We start from the raw sequence: 23217 nt of genomic DNA, 5'->3' as shown, positions 1-23217 counted from the left end.
AGGGTTAGGCGACGAGAGGGAACAGGAGGGAGAGCTCACGAGGAAGAGGTGGCCAAGGGAGTGCAGGGAGGAAGAAGACGGCGAGCTCCGAGACAAACTGCCATTGTTCGCTCGTGGGTGCGCGGCGGCTTGCGTCGGTGAGTAAGCGGAAGGAGGGGGTGAGCTGTCCAGGGGAACGAAGACGATGAGGTGAAGCCAAGGGACACGCTCACGCGTGCGAAGACGACAAGAGGGGAGCGGACGAAGCAGAAACGGCGCCCTGGACGCGGCCACTACCCACAGAGCTCGCACACTATGATGCCATTAACGCGGTCACCGCGTGCGCTGGCATTTAGCGGGGGCGATGGGTTGGAACCTGTTGTCTAGTTGTAAGTTCTTCCAGGGGGTTTCAACTGCGGTGGTAGATCGATGAAAAATGGTCTGATTAAATGGTAATTAACCTCTAAAGTTTACTGTAGTAAACTTCAACGTGCACTGGTGATTTACAGGGACTTGGTTGGGTCCAAAAAGTTTGTCTGGGGTGATTAGATTAGGAAGGACTATGATCCAGGAGGTTTTGGAGCATAATGGAGCACAAACTAATACAGTTGCTTTGTAACTCACATTATGGGTCCAGAAACTTGATTAGGAAGGTGCACTCACATGGAGATGCCACTTGAGCTGAAATTTGGCAAGGCTTAGTTATTTGGCCAGATAAAGGTGCTGTATAAATTTCATACCAATTGGATTTACCAAAATGGTACTTCCTTCATAGCTATTCCCTCTGTCCAGAAACTTGCAAAAATTCTAGAGAAATATTGGCTAAATGAATTGGTCCTAAATTTGCTGGAGAGAAGTTATTTGGGTAGGAGAATGCTCTGGTAAATTTTTCAGGCAAAATTAAGCAATATAAAATATACTTGCTTCACAACCTGAGAATATTGACAGAAGAAAAGATTTGATCCTGTGATCACATAGATCAAGGGATGGATTTGAAATTTGGAGGAGTGTGCTAATAGGAGAGCATGAAGGAGTGTGCAAAATTTCAACTCATTTGGAAACTCCTAGCTAGTACTTCCTTCACAATGCCTTCTGTCTGACAGAAAGTTTGAAAAATTGCCGAGGAAGATTGGATAGGCAAATAAAGTTGAATTTTGGCATGAGGCAATGATTTGGACATAAGAGAATGCCCAAAAGATTTGGGAGCAATCAGGAAATGATAGGTGGCACTTTCTTCACAAAGTGCTCCTCTAGACAGAAATGAAGAATAATTATTGGGGAATTATTCTTGGGCTAGGACAGGAGAGTTTGGGCATATTGGAGCAACATATGACCCAAACAAATTATGAGAATTATTTGGGAATTTTTGGGAGTAACAGAAATATAGGTTGCTTCACAACCTAGGGTAGATAGGGTTATTCCTTTAATAGAAAAAGGAATATTCCTGAGAAAAAGAAATTAGTGTTTGGTCAAGCAGTGAAGTGACATGATATTAGCAAGGTTTTGAGAATGATGAGCCACTTGGGAGGGGTAATGAGGATGATTTCCCAGGTGGCAAGGCCACAGAACCACTCCAAAAAGAAAAACAGAGCAAAAACCAGTAAATCAAAAAGAAAAAGAAAAGGGCCAAAAACCAGGCTGTTACACACGTGGCGGCGGGAGTGGTAGGAAGGCTGCTGCACCTTCCTCGCCGCCACCCCAGCTGATTCTCCAGACCACCGGAGTGCTCCGTCTCAGGTGGACCCGTCTCGGACTCCGGTCCACGAGCCTCGGGCCGACGAGCCTCGGGTCGCCGAGCCTTCGTCCCACAAGACTCGAGTCCCAAAGTCTTCATCCCAGGAGACTCCTGTCCTAGAGTCTTCGTCTCACGTGACTCCGGAGACTAGTGGCCAAGCTGGTGGCGAGGACACCTTTTCTGATGATAGCTATAGCGAGGGCGAGCTGGTTGAGGGGGGCAAGAAGGTCTACCAGCATGGTGATACGAAGCTCCTGCCCGTGCCGCCGACCCGTGATCAAAGGTGGTTGATTGAGACTAACGGGGAGAAGTAAGTGCATTTACTCTTTTTTAACCTTTGTCCTTCATGTTTCTTCAAATTAATATCTAATGTGTTGGCCTTGTCATACTACAGGGGTTGGAAACACGCCCCTGGTGTCCGCAGGCCCAACCAGGTCCTTTTGTGCTTTGCAAGCGCCACTTCCCGGGATGGGTCACGTTGCTTGGTGAGGGTCAGGTTCCACAGCTAGCACTGAGCTGGGAGCTGTACATGGCTACCCCGGCCCCGTCGGAGGAGAGGGTCGATGGTGTGTTGTGCGAGACGATGGCCGACATTGTGATCCGGCAGTTTTGGGTAATTTCTCCTTTACAGAATTAAAAATCAATAGTACCTAGTGATTGTACTAATCAGTGTTGTCTTGTTTGATTGGAGACCTTCTATAGGTGTCTTGAGGAACATGAGGCGGACGCGGCTATGGTTCTCTAAGCCAAGTGCAAGCGCCTATTTCAGAACTTATGGCACGAGGCTCGGGTGCAGGATGCTAGAGACTGCCATGCCTCTACTAACATTAAGAGGGCCAAGAAGAAGTGTCGCGGCAAGTATCTGAGTAAGGAGAAGTACATGAAGGTAATTACCTACTCTTAAGGACATGTACTTAGTTTCCTTGATTTGATTCGTAGGCGTAGTGCTGAAATTTCTCTTTGTCTAACTTAGGTGCCTCCGAGATGGTGTGCGGATAGGATGGACTGTTGGGAGGCGTTGGTGGATGAGTGGTGCTATCCCCAATGGATAGCCATCCACAACAAGGGCAGGGATAAGCGTGGCCAAATGCATGGTGTGCCACACCATCATGGGAGCTCCAACCTGTTTGAGTACGGGGATCACTGGGGATGTGGTTTTCTTCACGATTCATGCAATTTCATTCTTCATGCTAGCTTGAGCCCTTAACTAATATGTTGTTCCTCTCTTTTAGATGCGACACAACAAGAAGGACATGCCACCGCTGTACGACCTCTATGCCATGGCCCATACTGCCCCATACAAGAAGGCCAAGGCATTCTCTGAGTCTGACCTCGATCATCCAGAGAGCTTCACCAACATCTCCTCCCACGATAAGCTCGTGAGTTACATATACTGTGGGAAGGTGACCAAAGGGGAGGACTTTAACCCGAGCCAGAGTGCTTTTGATCCAGAGCTCGTGATGCTATCTGGTGACGGGAGGAGACATGGCTCGCTAACCATTGGGGATGGACTGATACATTGTCCTAGAACTATCTCATAGATCAAGAAGCGCTAGAGGAGATCTCTTCCTGAGATAAGGCCTTGTCCACCGCCAATGGAGCTCTCCATCGAGGCTAGGGCCTAGGAGCTTCTGGCGGAGGCAAACATGCAGGCAGCAGAGAGGGAGAGGGAGTTTGAGGAGAGGACGGCTAGTCTGTTGGAGGCGGAGAGGAACCGGAACGACGCATCTCACCGGGCCCTATATGAGCTCCTCGTGGTAAGTTTATCCTGCATATTAGCCAAATCATGCACATAATGTTCATTTCATTACTAACTAATATGACTGACTCGTGAAAACAAAATCTGCAGGCCATGTGCGAGAAAAATGACCAGACCCCTCCGCCGATGCCCCTGATTGCTATAGCGGACACGGTGAGTTTCATTTGAATGGTCATTAGTTACTAGTATTCACATTTTAGTTGCATCATGCTAACGAGACATTGCAAATGATCTTTGGTGCAGCATGCCTCCTGACAAGCATCGACTGATCCTTCTCCGTCTCGCACTAGCGCAACCCAGACCCCGACCGGTCCTTCTCCGTCTAGCACTGGCGCAAACCCAACCAGTCCTTCACCCCCGTGATGATGGTAAGTTTACCCAAGTGTTTTGCTTAACAAATGCATACTTAGCTTAAGAAATGACCTACTTAGCTCCAAAATGACCTATACTTAGCTTATTTTCCTCGAAAATGACATAATAACCTTACTTAGGTCCAAAATGACATATTTTACCTAGGATAGCTATAAAATGAACTATAGTTAGAATTTTTTTCCTCCAAAATGACTTGATATGCTTAGTTAGCTAGAAAATGACATAACTACCTAGGATAGCTCAATAATGATCTATAATTAGCTTAGCTAGTTCATTTATGACATAATTAGCTCACTTAGGTAAAAAAAATGGCATAACTACCTAGGATAGCTCAATAATGATCTATAATTAGCTTAGCTAGTTCATTTATGACATAATTAGCTCACTTAGGTAAAAATGGCATAATAACCTTGGTTTAGCTCCAAAATGACCTATACTTAGCTTATTTTCCTCGAAAATGACATAATAACCTTGCTTAGCTCCAAACTGACATACTTTACCTAGGATAGCTATAAAATGACCTATACTTAGAATTTTTTCCTCCTAAATGACTTAATATGCTTAGTTAGCTAAAAAATGGCATAACTACCTAGGATAGCTCAATAATGATCTATACTTCGCTTACCTAGTTCATTTATGACATAATTAGCTTACTTAGGTAAAAAATGGCATAATAACCTTGGTTTAGCTCCAAACTATCATATTATTAGTTTATTTTCCTCCAAAATGACAAAATAACCTTACCTAGCTCCAAAATGACCGATTGTAACCAAGATAGCTCTAAAATGATCTCCACTTACCATTTTGTCCTCCAAAATGAATAAATATGCTTAGTTAGCTAAAAAAGGCATAACTACCTAGGTTAGCTCCAAAATGACCTATTTACCTAGCTTAGCTCTAAAATGACCCACACTTAGCATTTTTACCTAGCTTAGCTAAAAAATGGCAATTTTACCTACCTTAGTTAGAAGAAGAAGATAAAGAAGAGGAGAGGAGAAAAGAAAGAGAAGATAAATTCTTCTTCTTCTTTTTCTTCTTTTTCTTCTAGCTAGTCTTCTTCTTCTAACTTTCATCTTTCCCAATTTCCAGATTTTATTTAGATGAGAAAGCTTGCATTGATGGAGTGTACTCTTCTCCTTGTGCTTCCTGTTTGTTTATGGAAACTTGTTGGAAACTTGTTTTGGATATGTATGTATGGATATGTTGTTGCAAACCATTGTATGTTGGATATGTTGTTGCAAACCATTGTATGTTGGATATGTTGTTGGGAACTTATTGTTGGTATGCTTGTTAAAATTATTTTAAATGTGTGTGTATATATATATATATATATATCTGTGAAATTCTGTCAAATTGAATGAATTTAAGAAAAGACAAAAAGGGGTTGTACAGGCTCTTTGCTATCTGCTGGCAGATGGCAAAGAGCTTTGCCATCAGCCAGTAGACGTCAAAGCTGCCATGTGGCAGCTACCTGTGCAACCTGGGGTGCACTGGGCTGGCCTATTTGGCAGCTTTGCCATCTGCTGGCAGACGGCAAAGACCTTTGCATCTTTGACATCTGCGAGCAAACGTCATAGCATGCCATGTGGCAGCTACCTGGGCTGGCCTATATAGGCACTTTGTCATCTGCTCGCAGACGGCAAATATGCAAAGATGTTTGCCGTCTGCCAGCAAACAGCAAAGCACGCCGTTAACCCCTTAACGAACCTAAGCTGCCACGTGTCCTGTCCAGGACTTTGCCATCTACTGGCGGACGGCAAAGGCCTTTGCATCTTTGCCGTCTGCGAGCAGAAGGCAAAGAGGCCTTTGCCGCAGTTTGTTCAGCCGGATGTGTTGCCATCTGCAGGCTGACGGCAAAGGCCTTTGTCGTCCACCAGGCATGCCTTTGCTGTTTGCCATGGTAGACGGCATAGTTCCTCATTCCTGTAGTGAGATAGTGCCCAGAGAAATTATGCTACTACTGAAAAAGAATTTTTAGCAGTTGTATTTGCTTGTGATAAGTTCAGATCTTATATTGTTGATTCCAAAATAACTGTTCACACTAATCATGCTGCTATTAAATATCTTATGGAAAAGAAAGATGCTAAACCTAGACTTATTAGATGGGTCCTCTTGTTACAAGAATTTGATTTGCATGTTATTGATAGAAACGAAGCTGAGAACCCCGTTGCAGACAACTTGTCTAGGTTAGAAAATGTTCTTGATGACCCACTACCTATAGATGATAGCTTTCTTGATGAACAACTAGTTGTCATAAATGCTTCTCGTAATACTCCATGGTATGCTGATTATGCTAATTACATTGTTGCTAAATTTATACCACCTAGTTTCACATACCAGGAAAATAAAAAGGTTTTCTATGATTTAAGACATTACTTTTGGGATGATCCACACCTTTGTAAAGAAGGAGTAGATGGTGTCGGATGTGAGGTTCCGGCAAACCCTTAAGGTTCGAACACTGGGGTGCGCGCGAAGTCTTTCCCTCCTACCGATCTACGCTCTAGCTCGCTAGATCTCGCGAACGAACTTGACGAACTCACAACACAGAAAGACACGTGGTTTATACTAGTTCGGGCCACCGTTGTGGTGTAATACCCTACTCCAGTGTGGTGGTGGTGGATTGCCTCTTGGGCTGATGATGAACAATACAGGGGAAGAACAGCCTCCTGAGGTTGAGGTGTTCTTGTGCGTATGAACTTGTGGTGTGTCTCTGGGTCTGATCCCCTCTCTCTACTATGGTGGTGGCTAGTCCTATTTATAGAGGCACTGGTCCTCTTCCCAAATATCGAGCGGGAAGGGAGCCAACAATGGTGGGCTAATTTAAAGGGGGACAACTAGTACAAGCTATCCTGACAAAAGCGGTCTTCGCCTGTGAAAGGCTCTGGTGGTGACGCCGTCTTGGGATCCACGATGACCTCCATCTTGCAGTCCATGGTCTTGGTCTTATTGCACCGAAATGGCAACCTTTGCCTGATGCCTCGATACTCCGCGGCTGCGCTTGCCCCCTTTGCACCAAAGAGGAAACAAGGCCGCTGTGCGCGCTGGCGCCCGCCTGGCGTCGATCGTCATGGCTCACGTCACGAGAGCCTTGTGAGGTTTGCCTCACCTTGATATCTCCGCCCCTCACGAGCCTACCTGACTTGGCCGCTCGGGAGGAGGTCTTGCATCGTCCGCCTCATGAGGCTCGGACCCTCGCGAGGTTCTTGGGTGCCTTGTTGGTGAAGATGGGCCGTACGGCTTGCTCGCTCCACCACGCCGCGGGCCACAGGCAGGCAAGTCTGGGGACCCCCATTCCCAGAACACCGACAATAGCCCCCGGGCCCAAGGTGCGCGCGGGCTTGGCTTCGCGGCGAAGCCAAGGGTCAAGTTCGGCGCACCGCAAGCCCCAAAAGCTTGCGGCTTCGGTTGACACGTGGCGGTTGATTGGACGTGGGCGTCTCCGCTTCCCCATGCTGCCCTTGAATCCGCCTGGCTATGCGGCCCCGCTTCTTGCACAGTTATTGTAGCGACCCGACCCGAATGGATCAAGTCTCTATGCTTAAGTGTCATCCTTGGATCGGTATGCTGACACACACAGTACTCGAAGGATTTATAACAGAGGTAAATCACGTGTATAAAATAACGTAAATACTATTACCTCAATCCAAATAGCGGAAGTAACAAGGTTGTGGTTTCCCATCAACACCAATGGCAAAGTTGAGTGTAGAAATCGTAACCCTAACGTATCACTTACTCGTCGTAGGAAATCCTGCAACATGAGACGTTGCAGCCACAACGGGTCAGTACATTGAATGTACTGGCAAATTCACACCATAGAGAAATGATGAACAATGGCTATCACTACATGCATATTTCGCTGGTGGAAAAAGCTCTATGGTTGTAAGGTTTTTGCGAAAAGCCAATTTTTCCCTACTGCAAAGGAATATATTTTATTTAACTACAAAGTTTGTTGAAAACATTGAGAGGTAAACCCCCTCTCAATCCCAATTAAAAGTAATCATTAACAACCCAACAAATTATTTTAAGTAACGTGATGAGATCAATATGATAATCCAAGAACCAGATAATCAAGATTGTCCATAACCGGGGACACGGCTAATCATGATTAGTTTATACACTCTTCAGAAGTTTGCGCACTTTTCCCCACAAGACTCGATCTCCTCCGTTGGGATTCTCGCACTACATGATGTTTGAGAAACGGATGACCGAGACAAAGTCTTTCAAAGCGCTAGCACCTTACGATCGGGTAGACAGTACCAACCTACATCCCCTACATATGCTAGTCTACCACTGTAAGAGTTCGCACGACTTAGTCAACTATGCTAGAGCCCGTAGTAGCTTGTGGCTGCACATGGAAGTTTCTAGTATGAATAATCTCATGATCCCTTTGAGCCTGGGTGGCGGTCCATAAAGAAAAACAGGCAATCACTGGAATACCCAGGTGCCTCAATCCACCCAGATGTGTGTTTAAGTTGCCACCTTAAATAAACCATTAATTTAACAATCTCACATCTGTCATGGATACACTCACCCAATCCATGTCTACTAGCATAGGATGGCATAACAAGCAAACATAGAAGTAACTCCCAAGGGTTTGATAATAAAACAGGTAATAGGTACTACCTCATCTACTTCCCAAAACCCACATATTAATCAGATCCTAACCATGCAATGTTTGAGGGTGAAACTAATGCATAAAAATTGGGTATGAAAAGGGATATGATCAAAGTGTGAACTTTCATGGTATGTTGATGAAGATGATTTGCACTCAAAACTCTTGATAGTTCTACTCGTCACACTCCGGTCAATCTATCGTAAGAAAGCAATAGTAACCACACATAAGCAATCACTGAAAAGATTGGAAAGAACGAAGAACAAATCGGAAAACAACAAAACCAAGAAAAAAATTTGCAACATAAAACAAATTTCTAACAGTACCAAAATTATATGAATTTGGCCTTATCATAAGGTTTAGTTCAAGAGCTTCAAATAGCAAAAAGAATCAACTCAAACTGACCTACGAAAGTCAAGTTATGATCAAACGAAGTTTGAATTCAAATCTGGTCTAATTCAAAATTTTAAAATTTCAAAAACATGTTTGAGTTGGATTACTGGATAGAGGGGATCATAACGAAGAAGTGGGCGTTGGTTTCGTTGGATTTGGACAAACGGTGTAAAAGTTGTGACCGTTTGAAAACCAGGGACTAAACTGTAAAAGAAATAACTACTAACAGGTCCCTGACTGAAAATAAAAGAAAAAGAAAAAAAATCTATCGAGCGAACGCTCGCTAATAGAACCTAACGAACGAAAATCATTCGCTACCGATCTAAACAAACGAATGTTCGCTATTTAATAAAACCTAGAAAAAACAGATCAAGTCTTGGGTTTTTTTTAAAAACCAAGCTTGAAAGAAAACCGGATCAGACCGGGGTCGGGCTTATACCGGTCGGCAGCGGTTGTCGTTGGAGAACCGGCGATGACGGTCACTCCGGTGAGGCCGAGCGGCGGCGCGTGCAGGCGGAGGCGAGGGCGGCGTGGGCTGCGCGGCGACGACGCGAAGCAGCGGCATTGGGGGCGGCGCGAAGGCGGCAGCTACGGCGCAGGGAGGCGAGGAGACGGTGGCGGCGGATCTCATTGGGGTGGCGGCGGCGACGCGATGCGGCTCGAGGCGGCGGCAAAAATGGAATCCAGGGGGTCCCGGGGCGCGCTTTATAGGAGGGTGGGGCGGCTCCAAAGCGTGGAGGAGGGGGCAAGGCGCGAGGTGGCGAGGTCGGGCACGGCGGCGGCGGTGCGTGCTCGCTCGGGACTCCGTCCCGAGCTGGAAGACGGGCGAGGCGCGGCGTCGGGCCGGCGGGGCCGTGGCCTGGCTGGCCGGGCCGGCCCGGTCCGGTCGGTCCAGAAGTTTTTTTAAATAATTTTGCAGACAGAAGAAATAAAATAAATGCAAATAAAATAAAATATAACGTAGGCATATAATATATCAAAATTTTTAGAAAAAGATTTTCTACAACATGGACATTTTTATAATGCCAAATAAAATCCACACAAATATAGATAATTCAAAGAGCGCTACTAATCTAATAAAATCCAATAAAATCATTTTAAAAATACCAAAATTAATTCAAATTTATTTCTCTCTAATTTTCTTATGTAGGGAATCATGTTACCCTATTTTCCGTATATTTTATTTTTGGAGAAAAATAATTTGAATAAAACCCAAATAACTCCAAATTGAAAATAATTTCCAAAAGGACTTTAAATTTGATCCTTTTAAACTCCCAACTCATATTTCATATATTCTGAAGAAGTCATTTTATCTTCCCTCATGAAAATCATTGAGTTGCTTGAAGTTTTCTAAATTTGAAAATAGTTCCAAATGAAATTCAAATACTTTCGAATACCCTTTCATTTAATTAAATGGAAGAAGTCATATCATCTTCACTCAAGGGTTTTGTATTTGAAAAGAATTTGAATTCATGGAGATCAGAAAGCAAAGATGAAAGTTTGGGGAAGTCCTTTTATTCCCTCTCATTTAACTTTCAAAAAGTTTCGAATATTACTCACTTTCAGTCAATCAATCACACAACAATCAAACATTCAGTCAAATCTATCTATTTATTATAACATTCCAAAATTTAGAATTTTGGGATGTTACAGTTATTCTTCCTTCGCCACGCCTGGTTCTTCCAATCTCCCAATCTCCCTGCTTCCTCGACGCCCTGCTCCGCCTCCTCAATCCGACTAGTGCTTCGCCCGCTTCACCGCCATGGCGCCGAAGCAAGCTCAAAAGGGGAAGAAACCTCTGTCCTCGCCAACTACGTCTCCATCCTTTGAGCCGGCGCTCGGCCAGCCTCAGGTTCTCAATGACGAGGCCATGGGCAAGGTGTGCCCCATGCTTGCCTCCAGCTTCAACGAGTGGGGAGAGACACCGGCCTGGCCTACGTCTCGCTCCAGCATGGCTCTCGTAGTCACCGAGGTTCCGATCTTCATTGACGCCCTCTAGGCTGGCCTGCTTCCTCCCTTCTCCGCCTTCTTCAACGCGGTGCTCGAGCACTATCAAATCCACATTCTCCATGTCGACCCTCAATCTGTGACCCTTCTTGCCGTCTTTGCTTTCCTGTGTGAGGCCATGGTGGGCATCACCCCCTCCGTGGCACTCTTCCGCCACTTCTTCGCGCTGCATCTCACCGGTGCCCGGCAGAGCTCAGGGTGTGTGGGCTTCCAGGCCGTTGCTGCGACAGCAGGCATGGGGATCGACTTCGAGCTCCCTTCATCCGCGAGCGAGTTACGCACGCGATGGGTGTTTGTTGATGTCGGCATGCTCAACCCTCTGCTCCAAGCTCCGGTGGGGACTGCCATTCCAAACTCCGGCTAGGGCCATCAGAAGCTCACGAGCCCTTGCCTTGCCCCCGTCTGGGCTAGGCTGAGGTGGTTGAAGGTGTCGGATTTCGGGTTCCAGCAGACCCTTAAGGTTCCAACTCTGGGGTGCGCACGGAGATCTTTCCCCTACCGACTCGTGCTTCTATGGCTCGCAAGAGATCTAGGCTAGAAAGAAGAACACACAAGGGACACGAGGTTTATACTGGTTCGGGCCACCGATGTGGTGTAATACCCTACTCCAGTGTGTGGTGTAGTAGATTGCCTCAGGGGCTGATGACGAACAATACAGGGGAAGAACGGCATTGCGAGAGGTGTTCTTGAGCTGGTGTGGTATGTTCTACTTGGTCCGGGGTCTTTCTCTCTTTCTTTCTCTTCTCTCTCTTTCTTCTCCCTGGACCCCTCCTTTGGACCTCGGGGGCTAGTCCTATTTATAGAGGCCCTGGTCCTCTTCCCAAAAAATGAGCGGGAAGGGCGCCAACAATTGGCCATTTTGAAAGGGAACATCTAGTAGAAGTTATCCTGAACAAAGGTTGTCTTCGGCTACCAAAAGCACTGGTGATGACGCCGTCTTGGGCTCCACGATGACCTCCATCCTGCCGCTCTACTGGTCTTGGTCTCGTTGCACTGGAATGGTAACCTTTGCCCCATGCCTTGGCCTGTGCTTGCTCCCTTTGCACCGAAGGGGAAACAAGGACACTGCGCAGGCCAGCGCCCGCCTGGCGCCCGCCTAATATCGATCGTCATGGCTTATGTCACGGGCTCCTCGCGAGGCACCCCTGCCTTGATCTCTCCGCCTCCTCGCGAGCCTGCCTGATGAGGCTGCTCCTGAGGAATCCTCCTGTCGTCCACCCCGCAAGGCTTGGCCCCTTGCGAGGGTCTTGAGCTTGAGCTGATGAAGGTGGGCCGCACTGGGCCCCCACTCGAGCCACGCCGCAGGCCGCAGGCAGGCAAGTCTGGGGACCCCCATTCCTAGAACGCCGACAATAGCCCCCGGGCCCGGTCCTTGCGAAGGTTAAAACAACACCAACTTGACAAACTATCATTGTGGTTTTTTTGATGCGTAGGTAAGAATGGTTCTTGCTCAGCCCGTAGCAGCCACGTAAAACTTGCAACAACAAAGTAGAGGACGTCTAACTTGTTTTTGTAGGGCATGTTGTGATGTGATATGGTCAAGACGTGATGAGATATAAGTTGTTGTATGAGATGATCATGTTTTGTTGAAGTTATCGGCAACAAGAAAAAGCCTTATGGTTATCTCTCTATTGCATAAGATGCAAGCACCAAATAATTGCTTTACTTTATCGCTATGCGATAGCAATAGTTGCAAGAGCAATTGTTGGCGAGACAACCATGTGACGACACATTGATATAGATCAAGATGATGGAGATCATGGTGTCATGCCGACGATGGAGATCATGACGATACTTTGGAGAAGGAGATCAAAGGCACAAGATGATGATGGCCATATCATGTCACATATTTTGATTGCATATGATGTTTATCTTTTATACATCTTATTTTTGCTTAGTTCGATGGTAGCTTCATAAGATGATCTCTCACTAATTATCAAGGTATAAGTGTTCTCCCTGAGTATGCACCGTTGCGAAAGTTCTTCGTGCTGAGACACCACGTGATGATCGGGTGTGATAGGCTCTACGTTCAAATACAACGGGTGCAAAACAGTTGCACACGCGGAATACTCAGGTTAAACTTGAAGAGCCTAGCATATAACAAATATGGCCTCGGAACACGGAGACCGAAAGGTCGAGCGTGAATCATATAGTAGATATGATCAACATAGTAATGTTCACCGTTGAAACTACTCCATCTCACGTGATGATCGGACATGGTTTAGTAGATATGGATCACGTGATCACTTAGAAGATTAGAGGGATGTCTGTCTAAGTGGGAGTTCTTAAGTAATATGATTAATTGAACTTTAATTTATCATGAACTTAGTCCTGGTAGTATTAGCATATCTATGTTGTAGATCAATAGCTCGCGTTTAGCTCCCCTGTTTTATTTTTGATATGTTCCTAGAGAAAACTAAGTTGAAAGATGTTAGTAGCAATGATGCGGATTGGATCCGTGATCTGAGGTTTATCCTCATTGCTGCACAGAAGAATTATTTCTTTGATGCACCGCTAGGTGACAAACCTATTGCAGGAGCAAATGCAGATGTTATGAACATTTGGCTAGCTCAATATGATGACTACTTGATAGTTTAGTGCACCATGCTTAAACGGCTTAGAATCAGGACTTCAAAGACGTTTTTTAATGTCATGGACCATATGAGATGTTCCAGGAGTTGAAGTTAATATTTCAAGCAAATACCCGAGTTGAGAGATATGAAGTCTCCAACAAGTTCTATAGCTAAAAGATGGAGGAGAATAGCTCAAGAAGTGAGCATGTGCTCAGATTGTCTGGGTACTACAATCGCTTGAATCAAGTGGGAGTTAATCTTCCAAATAAAATAGTGATTGACAGAATTCTCTAGTCACCATCAGCAAGTTAGTAGAACTTCGTGATGAACTATGATATGCAAGGGATAACGGAAATGATTCCCAAGCTCTTCGTAATGCTGAAATCGACGAAGGTAGAAATCACGAAAAATATCAAGTGTTGATGGTAGACAAGACCACTAGTTTCAAGAAAAGGGCAAATGGAAGAAGGGGAACTTCAAGAAGAACGGCAAGCAAGTTGCTACTCAAGTGAAAAACCCAAGTCTGGACCAAAGCCTGAAACTGAGTGCTTCTACTTCAAAGGGACTGGTCACTGGAAGCGGAACTACCCCAAGTAATTGGTGGATAAGAAGGATGGCAAAGTGAACATAGGTATATTTGATATACATGTTATTGATGTGTACTTTACTAGTGTTTATAGCAACCCCGCAGTATTTGATACTAGTTCAATTGCTAAGAGTAGTAACTCGAAACGGGAGTTGTAGAATGAACAGAGACTAGTTAAGGGTGAAGTAACGATGTGTGTTGGAAGTGGTTCCTGTCGGATTTCGGGTTCCGGCAGACCCTTGAGGTTCAAACACTGGGGTGCGCGCGGAGATTTCGCCTCCTACCTACCTGCACCCCTCCACCTCGCTAAGATCTAAGCTATGGAAAGAACAACACAAGAGACACAGGGTTTATACTGGTTCGGGCCACCATTGTGGTGTAATACCCTACTCTAGTGTGTGGTGTGGTGGATTGCCTCTTGGGCTGATGATGAGGAACAATACAAGGAAGAACAGCCTCACGAGGGTCTGTTCTTGGCTGGGGCGATGAACTGCAGGGAGGGGTTCAGTCACCCTTCTATCTCTCTCTCTCTCCGATTGTTGATCTCGATCCCCCTAACACTCTCTCTCCTTTTCCTCTCTCCCTTTCTTTTTTCCTCCGTTTCTTCCTCTCTTTGCCCTGTGGGTGGCTGGTCCTATTTATAGAGGCCCTGGTCCTCTTCCCAAATATCGAGCGGGAAGGGAGCCAACAATGGCGGGCTAATTTGAAGGGGGACAGCTAGTACTAGCTATCCTGACAAAAGTAGTCTTTGCCTGCACAAAGCTCTGGTGGTGACGCCGTCTTGGGCTCCACAATGACCTCCGTCTTGCAGTCCTCCTGGTCTTGGTCTTGTTGCACCGAAATGGCAACCTTTGCCTGATGCCTCAATACTCCGCGGCTGTGCTTGCTCCCTTTGCACCAAAGAGGAAAGGAGGACACTGCGCGGCTGGCGCCCGCCTGGCGCCCTTGGTTGTCATGGCTTCCGTCATGGGCACCTCATGAGGTACCCCGCCTTGATCTCTCCGCCTCCTCGCGAGCCAGCCTGATGAGGCCGTGCCTAAGGAAGCTCCGCATCGTCCGCCCCACGAGGCTTGGCCCCTCGCGAGGGTCTTGGGTCTGTGTTGGTGAAGATGGGCCATGCTGGGCCCCCCTTTGAGCCACGCCGCAGGCCACAGGCAGGCAAGTCTGGGGACCCCCATTCCCAGAACACCAACAGTAGCCCCCGGGCCCAAGGCGCGCCCGGACTTGGCCGTGCAGGGAGGCGGAAGGGCAAGAGCGAAGCGCCGCGGGCCCTAACAACCTGTGGCCTTGGGCGCTGTGTGGCGGTTGATTGGACGTGAGCGCCTTAGCAACCGTGCGAGTTGATAAAGGAGCGTCATCTGCCTAGGCTTTGCTTTTTGATTTCTCCGGTTGCTACTCAGATCCCCTTTCTTGCGCCTCTCCTTCCTTCCTCCAAAATTTCCAGATCTACTCCAACCGCGTGACCTAGGAAGCCATGGCGCCTCGTCAGCCCCCGGCCGTAGCTTGGTACTCGTCTGCCCTGGATTCGCAGAACGTGTCGGAGGCGAGCCTCGCCCGGTTGCGCCGGATGGCGGCGGTGCGGGGCATCGACGGGGCAAAGGTGTTCAAGGCCGGCTCCGCCACCCCTGAGGGTCAAGGGAGCACCTTCTATCCGTTCTTCGTAAGTGCCATTGCTGCTGGCCTGGTGCCTCCCTTCTCCGAGTTCTTCTTCTCTGTCCTCCGCCATTACAAGCTACAGGCTCTGCATCTCCACCCCAACTCCGTCCTTCTCCTGGCAATCTTTGCCTATTACTGTGAGGCTCATGTAGGGGCGCAGCCCTCAGTGGCCTTGCTGCGCCACTACTTCTACCTCCGGACCTCTCACGGTCCTGCTTCCGCGTGCGCAAGCTTCATCGCGTACGGTGGCGCCATTGCCATCTCGAACCCCGAGAAAAGGATTGAGGGCTTCAGGAGCAAGTGGGTCTTGGCGGATGCTGGGCGCATCCACCCTCGGCTGATCTTGCTCACGGAGCAGCCCACGAGCTCCAGCGATTGGGGTCGAGCGGAGCTCGTGGACCCCTGCGCGAAGCTGGTGTTGGGGAAGATGGACGCAGATCTAAGGCCGGCCAACATGGCGGCAACGAAGCTGACCGGCGCGTCGCTGCTGAGGGAATTCATGGAGCACTAGCTGGCTCTGCTTTGGCAGTACTCACTTCCGATGTGGAAGCCCCATCCGAGCCCCATGACCTTGGCCGACGGAGATCTGGCTGCGGTCCTCCAATCTCTGGTCGGGGGCGATATGGCGAGGTTGGAGGGTGCTCCTACTCCCTTGTTCCTCCGCGACAACTGTGAGCAGGTAGTGGAGTCCATGCCCGTCTTCAACGGGGATGGGCCCGTGCCCATGGAGACTCCCGAGGAACTGGTGGACGTGCCCTCCGATGACTCCAGCGAAGAGGAGGAAGGAGGGGAGCGGGAAAGAGGGCCTGACTCCGAGGCAACTGACGGAGAGTCGAGGGCTCCCCTCCCCCGGTGCAGGTCCCTCGTTCTCCGCCTCTCTCCGAGCGATGACGACGAGGATGACGACGAGGATGACGACGAGGAGGACGGCGGGAGCTTGCCCCCATCCCGAAGAAGGACAGGACCGGGCTGATCTCCCGCGGGTCTGCCCCGGCCCCAAGGCGGACCGCACCTTCCGCTTCCAAGCTTCCCGAGGTTGACCCTTCCAGCCGGCTTTCAGGCTTCAAATTTGGCCGGAGGCCGCTCGAGCTCACTGGCGACGACCCATAAGCGTTTGATTCTTGTCTTTATTTCTTGTTCTGCTTCTGAGGCTTGACGCTCGCATCTTTTGGATAGGCTAGCGCCCGCAGCAAAGAAGCCGAAGGGAGCTCCTGAGGTTCCATCCGTGGCAGCGCCTCTGCCCTCGAAGGAGGGTGACCGCGACGCATGGGCTTCTCCTGCCTGGTTGTCCTCGCAAGGCCTGGCTGAGCCGGCTGGGGCGAGCTCGGCCCCCCCGGCCCAAGTGACTCCCGAGGTGTCCTTGCCTGCCGCCGCCACTACAGCCGTTGGGGCGCAGCAGACTCCGCCTCAGGATGCTGTGGCCGCGCAGCCGCCTTCACCTCCTACTCCACCGACTGCTGTCTCTCCGACTCCTTCTGCCATTCTAGATCGTGCTATTGCTGAGCTGGACCGACTGCGGCAGGATCTTCTTGGCGCCGACCCTCGCTTGGTGGCCGGGCGCTTGGAGCTGGCTTCAGGATGGGTTCGCTCCGACGCTTCGATTCGGGCGGCGCTGGTCCAGGCCTCGACGGCTTGCGATGAGGAGAAGCAGGCCGTCCTTGAGGCGAAGGCTGCTTGTGATGCAGCCCTGGGGGAGGTGGTCGATGTCCGTGGTCGCTGCAAGGCGCTGGAGGATGAGCTGCAGGGCCTGCAGGACCAGCTCGCGAAAGAGGTCCGCCTTCGCCAAAAGCAGGAAGAAGGCGTGAAGGCTCGCGAGGCGGCCGTCAAGGAAAGGGAGGTCAAGCTCAGGAAGCGCTGCGACCGCCTAGGCGCGCCGGAGCAAGAGTTGGGGGCGAGGAAGGCCGAGCTGGACGACAAGGCCCTGGTTCTTGCCGAGGACCGCGTGGCCTTCACGGAGATGGAGGCGAAGGCTCGCTCCTCGCTGAGGACGCTTTACGACAGCGGCCTGGAGAGCCCGCTGGCTGGCGCCGAGGACGGCGGGAGCTTGCCCCCATCCCGAAGAAGGACAGGACCGGGCTGATCTCCCGCGGGTCTGCCCCGGCCCCAAGGCGGACCGCACCTTCCGCTTCCAAGCTTCCCGAGGTTGACCCTTCCAGCCGGCTTTCAGGCTTCAAATTTGGCCGGAGGCCGCTCGAGCTCACTGGCGACGACCCATAAGCGTTTGATTCTTGTCTTTATTTCTTGTTCTGCTTCTGAGGCTTGACGCTCGCATCTTTTGGATAGGCTAGCGCCCGCAGCAAAGAAGCCGAAGGGAGCTCCTGAGGTTCCATCCGTGGCAGCGCCTCTGCCCTCGAAGGAGGGTGACCGCGACGCATGGGCTTCTCCTGCCTGGTTGTCCTCGCAAGGCCTGGCTGAGCCGGCTGGGGCGAGCTCGGCCCCCACGGCCCAAGTGACTCCCGAGGTGTCCTTGCCTGCCGCCGCCACTACAGCCGTTGGGGCGCAGCAGACTCCGCCTCAGGATGCTGTGGCCGCGCAGCCGCCTTCACCTCCTACTCCACCGGCTGCTGTCTCTCCGACTCCTTCTGCCATTCTAGATCGTGCTATTGCTGAGCTGGACCGACTGCGGCAGGATCTTCTTGGCGCCGACCCTCGCTTGGTGGCCGGGCGCTTGGAGCTGGCTTCAGGATGGGTTCGCTCCGACGCTTCGATTCGGGCGGCGCTGGTCCAGGCCTCGACGGCTTGCGATGAGGAGAAGCAGGCCGTCCTTGAGGCGAAGGCTGCTTGTGATGCAGCCCTGGGGGAGGTGGTCGATGTCCGTGGTCGCTGCAAGGCGCTGGAGGATGAGCTGCAGGGCCTGCAGGACCAGCTAGCGAAAGAGGTCCGCCTTCGCCAAAAGCAGGAAGAAGGCGTGAAGGCTCGCGAGGCGGCCGTCAAGGAAAGGGAGGTCAAGCTCAGGAAGCGCTGCGACCGCCTAGGCGCGCCGGAGCAAGAGTTGGGGGCGAGGAAGGCCGAGCTGGACGACAAGGCCCTGGTTCTTGCCGAGGACCGCGTGGCCTTCACGGAGATGGAGGCGAAGGCTCGCTCCTCGCTGAGGACGCTTTACGACAGCGGCCTGGAGAGCCCGCTGGCTGGCGCCGAGGACGGCCCCGCCAAGCTGCTTCCCTTCCTGGTTCGCGCTCTTGAAGATGTCGCCCTTGGCCTTGGCCCCACGGCTGAGGCCGAGGCGCGTGTCCTGTCTTCTGCAGTGCTGACGCGGGTCCTCACCCACATCTACCTTCGCGATCCCGGCGTCGACCTCGACGCCCTGCTAGAGCCAGTAAGCGGCGAGCGTGCCGCTGCCGCTGCCGAGGCCGTGAAGGGTCGCGCAAAGGCTCTGTTGGGGAAGTTCCGGGCCTTCAGCACCAAGCTGAAGCAAGGCACTGCCGACCCCACTGCTCCATGAGGCGCACCCACTCCGCGCTGCTCCACCGCCGACAGTTGACTCCGTTGTGGCTCCTGTCCTGCCTTTAATTCCTGCACATGTATCATGCCTCGGGGAGGCATTTAAACTTGCGTTTAGCATTGAGGCAACAGTGTGGACTGTGATATTTTCTTTTGAATTCCTTGAAATTTGCGCTTTTCCTTCCTACTTGCTTATGTTCTACGCCGGCAGAGCCTGACCCCGCGCATACCTCACCCAGCGTTGGTCCCGACCGGAAACCAGGACGGGGCCAAGGAGTGAGGGGCTACGTGACAAGTTAGGCTCCTGAGTCGCGATGCTCAGGAGTCCCCCTTGACGCATGAACAGCAAGTAGGGAGGTGTGATGTGGGTGGATCTACCGTTCTACGTCTGCAGAGCCCGGCCGCGCACATACCTCAACCGCCATTAGCCTTTTGGAACTAAGGAGTGAGGGGCTACGCGACCAGTTAGGCTCCTGAGTCGCGATGCTCAGGAGTCCCCCTTGACGCTCAAATGGCCTTCATACCTTGGCTCCGCTCGGGGAGAGACGCGCGACGAACCAGGCCCTGGAGGGGGGGGGGGCTGGCTGGGCGGCGTGCGTCTGGGCGTGACCCAGGCGCAGCCCCCGTGCCCAGCCCCCTCGCGTGGCACACCCGAGGGGAGGCGTTACGATGAGGCCAGACACTAAGCTCTGGGCTCCCTGAGGTTGATGCGGCCTGGGGGCCACCCTCAGTTGTTTATCACCAGCGCGGAGCATAGCGCTTCCGTATGTGTACGGGCATAGCCGCTCCTCGGTAGTGTCGTCAGCCAGCACGGAGCATGGTGCTTCCACTGGTACGTGGGAGGGGGCCCCCCTCCGGGAGGAGCCCCGGGCGTGTACAGCCCCGCCCTAACACGTGGCTGGCACGGTAGGGCCTAGCGAGGTGTATCTGGGCACCCGTGGGCCAGCGGGGGACTCACGGGGCCCTACCTCTAGGCGGGTTGCGCCTGGCACTGGGCCTTATCTTGTGATGTGTCCCTGCAAATTTGGTTAGATGCCGGCACTCTACGTCCTCGGGCCCCGGCCCTCGAGCTGGTCTTAGCCGTCGCTGGTATGCCAGGTCGCGATGCCGTGGACAAGGCCAGAGGGTGAGGGCTGGAGAGCCAGTAAGAGCCCTGAGTCGCGATGCTCAAGTAGCCCCCTTTAACGTGCAAGTGGTCGGCATGGAGAAGAAGAGGTGCCGTGGAGCGGCACCAAATAATCAAGCATGGTGGGTATAACGCATAACCGAAAATAAATGCAAATGAGATACATGCCGCTGGGTCTGGCCCGAGCGACTTGGGGATCATGCAGCCCGAGGGGCGCCCCCAACAAGGTAAGCTAACAACATGAAATAAAAGGGATACATGCCGCAGGGACGGACCCACACGGCTTAGGAATAATGCAGCCCTGGGGGGCGCTCCCAGCTGGAAGCGAAACTTGAAAGATGTCACCTGATGACGTGGAGGATGAAGGGGTGTTGGTGTAGCAGACTCGGTGGGCTGCGGAAGCCGATCCTCACGAGCCCTAGGCCCGAGGGCCTCGGGAGGCTCCGGAGGTGCTGGCGGCTCCCCGCGGACCATCTCCATCTCTGCCAGGGCTGCGAAACGCCTGGCCTCTTGTGCCTCGATGATGCCCCTCATGAGGCGCTGGTACGTGGCAGCCGCGTTCGGCAAGCCGTAAGGCATGCGAACATAGCTGTGGGGTGGACCTCCGCAGCGCCCCACTTGCGAGGGCCAGAGGCGCTCCAGAGAGGCGACTCGGTTGAGCCCTGGTATGTCGATGCAGACACGCAGCCCAGCATCCTCGCCTGGATGGGGAGCCACTGCTGGTAGACGGCGGCCGCGTTTTATGACCCTTGACTCCTGTAGCTCCTGAATGGCCTTGCTGACGAACTCCTGAGGGTCTGGCTCTCCTTGCCTTACTCCTTCTTGAGGGAAACATGCTTCGAAACACGCCTCCATGTGGTGCCCAAGCGCCTCCCTCGTGAACCTAGCCAGGTCGGTGGCCCTCCAGGGGAGAGCCCCCGAGCCCTGCCTGAGGAGGGTGCCGGGCGCACTTTCCTATGCGATGGAAGGAGGTTCCCCCTGGGCAGGTACGGGCCTAGAGGGGCCTGCCTCCTGAGGGGCCGGGCCGGACAATGTCTTCTTCTTCTTGGGAGAAGTCTCGGGAAGCCACCTGCTTCCGCGATCCGGGTCTTCCAGTGACGCGGCCTGAAAGGCTCGTTCCAGGGAACACACCGCGTCCTTCTCTTTACAGGGCACCGTGATGACTCCGCCACTTCCTGGCATCTTGAGGACGTTGTAGCCATGGTGAGTTACGGCCATGAACTTGGCCAGCGCTGGGTACCCAAGGATGGAGTTGTACGGCAGGCGAATGTGAGCGATGTCGAAGTCGATGAGCTTGTAGTTGTCACGTGCCCCGAAGGTGACAGGGAGGCGGACCTGCCCAATCGGGACCGTGGAGCCGTCGGTGATTCCGGAGAAGGGCTTGGTTGGCTGAAGCTAGCTGTAGGGCACTTGGAGATTGTTGAATGTTTCCATGGACAGGACGTTTAGCCCTGCCCCGCCATTGATTAGGGTCCTGGTGACCACCACGTTGCTGATGATTGGGGAACAAAGCATTGGGAGGACTCCGGCTGTAGCAGCACACTTGAGCTGATCTGCTGAGCTGAACGTGATGGCGCACGCCGACCACCTGAGAGGGCGCGTGGCTTCAAGCCTGGGGAGGACTGCATTCACTTCGTGGGCGAACTGTTTGAAGATGCATTGAGAGGCTGGGCCTGAGCCCCGCCCAGGATGCAGGCGATCGCGCGCGGCTCCTGGAAGCCCCCAGCCCCCTCGTCTTGGTGGCGGTCCTCGTTTCTCCTTGGCTGCGGCGACAGCGGAGGGAGGCCTGCGTTGCCTTGCGGGCGATCCTCGCGAGGCTGATCCCTCCAGTCTCCCTTGCGAGGCGGGTCTTGCCAGCGATCCTCGCGAGGTTGATCGTGCCACCCTTGGCGAGGGCCATGGTCTTCCAGCATCCTGCGTTCCTTCATCCTCCTCGACCGTAGCCCCGGTCACCGCGGTCGGGGCGACAGCCGATCCTTCCTTCTCGCACGGCTCGGAGCTCTTGACATTCGTTGGTGTTGTGGGTGTGGAGGTCGTGGTACACACAGTATCGGCTGCCCTTGGAAGGTTCGGGCTGATCTCTGCCCCGCTTGGTGTCTGGTTCTGACACGAGCATGGGAGCCCCCTTGCGCTTCACATCCTTGGCCTTGGGCTTCTTCTCTTCTGGGTCTGTGGCAGGCAGCTTGAGGAGGGAGAGACACCCTTCCTCAGCCCTGGCGCACTTGGTTGCCAAGTTGAACAGCTCCAAGGAAGTGCACATGTCTTCATGCATCGCCAGCTCCTCCTTCATCTTGACATCGCGCACGCCGTCGGAGAAGGCTGAGATGATGGCCTCCTCAGTCACCTTGGGAATCTTGAGGCATGCATTGTTGAAGCGCTGGATGTACTTCTACAGGGTCTCTCCGGGTTGTTGCTTGATGCGGTGCATGTCGCTCACGGCGGGTGGCCGGTCGCGAGTACCTTGGAAGTTGGCGATAAAGCAGGTGCACATCTAGTCCTAGGAGGAGATCGTGCCTAGTGCCAGGTTCAGGAGCGAGGTGCGGGCCCCGTCCTTGAGTGCCATGAGAAACCAGTTCGCCATGACCTTCTCGTCTCCGTTGGCAGCTTCGATGCCCAGCTCGTAGAGCTGGAGGAACTCCGCAGGGTCAGCCGTGCCGTCGTAATGAGGAGGCAGGTCTGGCTTGAACTTGCCGGGCCACGCGACGCTGTGTAGCTCGATGGTGAAGGCACGGTAGCCTGCTGTGGCCACGGGAGGCCTTGGGTGACGGAGAGCTTGGTCTTGCATGTCCCCACGCGTTGCAGCTGGGTCTTGACGTGCTGGGGCAGGGAGCGCCCGGGCTGCTTCTTGCGGGCGAGGGACTTCCTGGCAGCTCTGCTCTTGCCGCGCTGGCACCTGACGGAGCGGGTTCCGCCCAGGGGCCACGCGCCTTGGAGCCATGGCTCCTTCTTGAGGATGAGGCGGCCGGGGCGCCGCCGGA

The sequence above is a fragment of the Triticum dicoccoides genome, chromosome 3A (genome assembly GCF_002162155.2).
Source record: "Triticum dicoccoides isolate Atlit2015 ecotype Zavitan chromosome 3A, WEW_v2.0, whole genome shotgun sequence".
Taxonomy (NCBI): Eukaryota; Viridiplantae; Streptophyta; class Magnoliopsida; order Poales; family Poaceae; genus Triticum; species Triticum dicoccoides.
Note: the sequence above shows the minus strand (reverse complement) of the source record.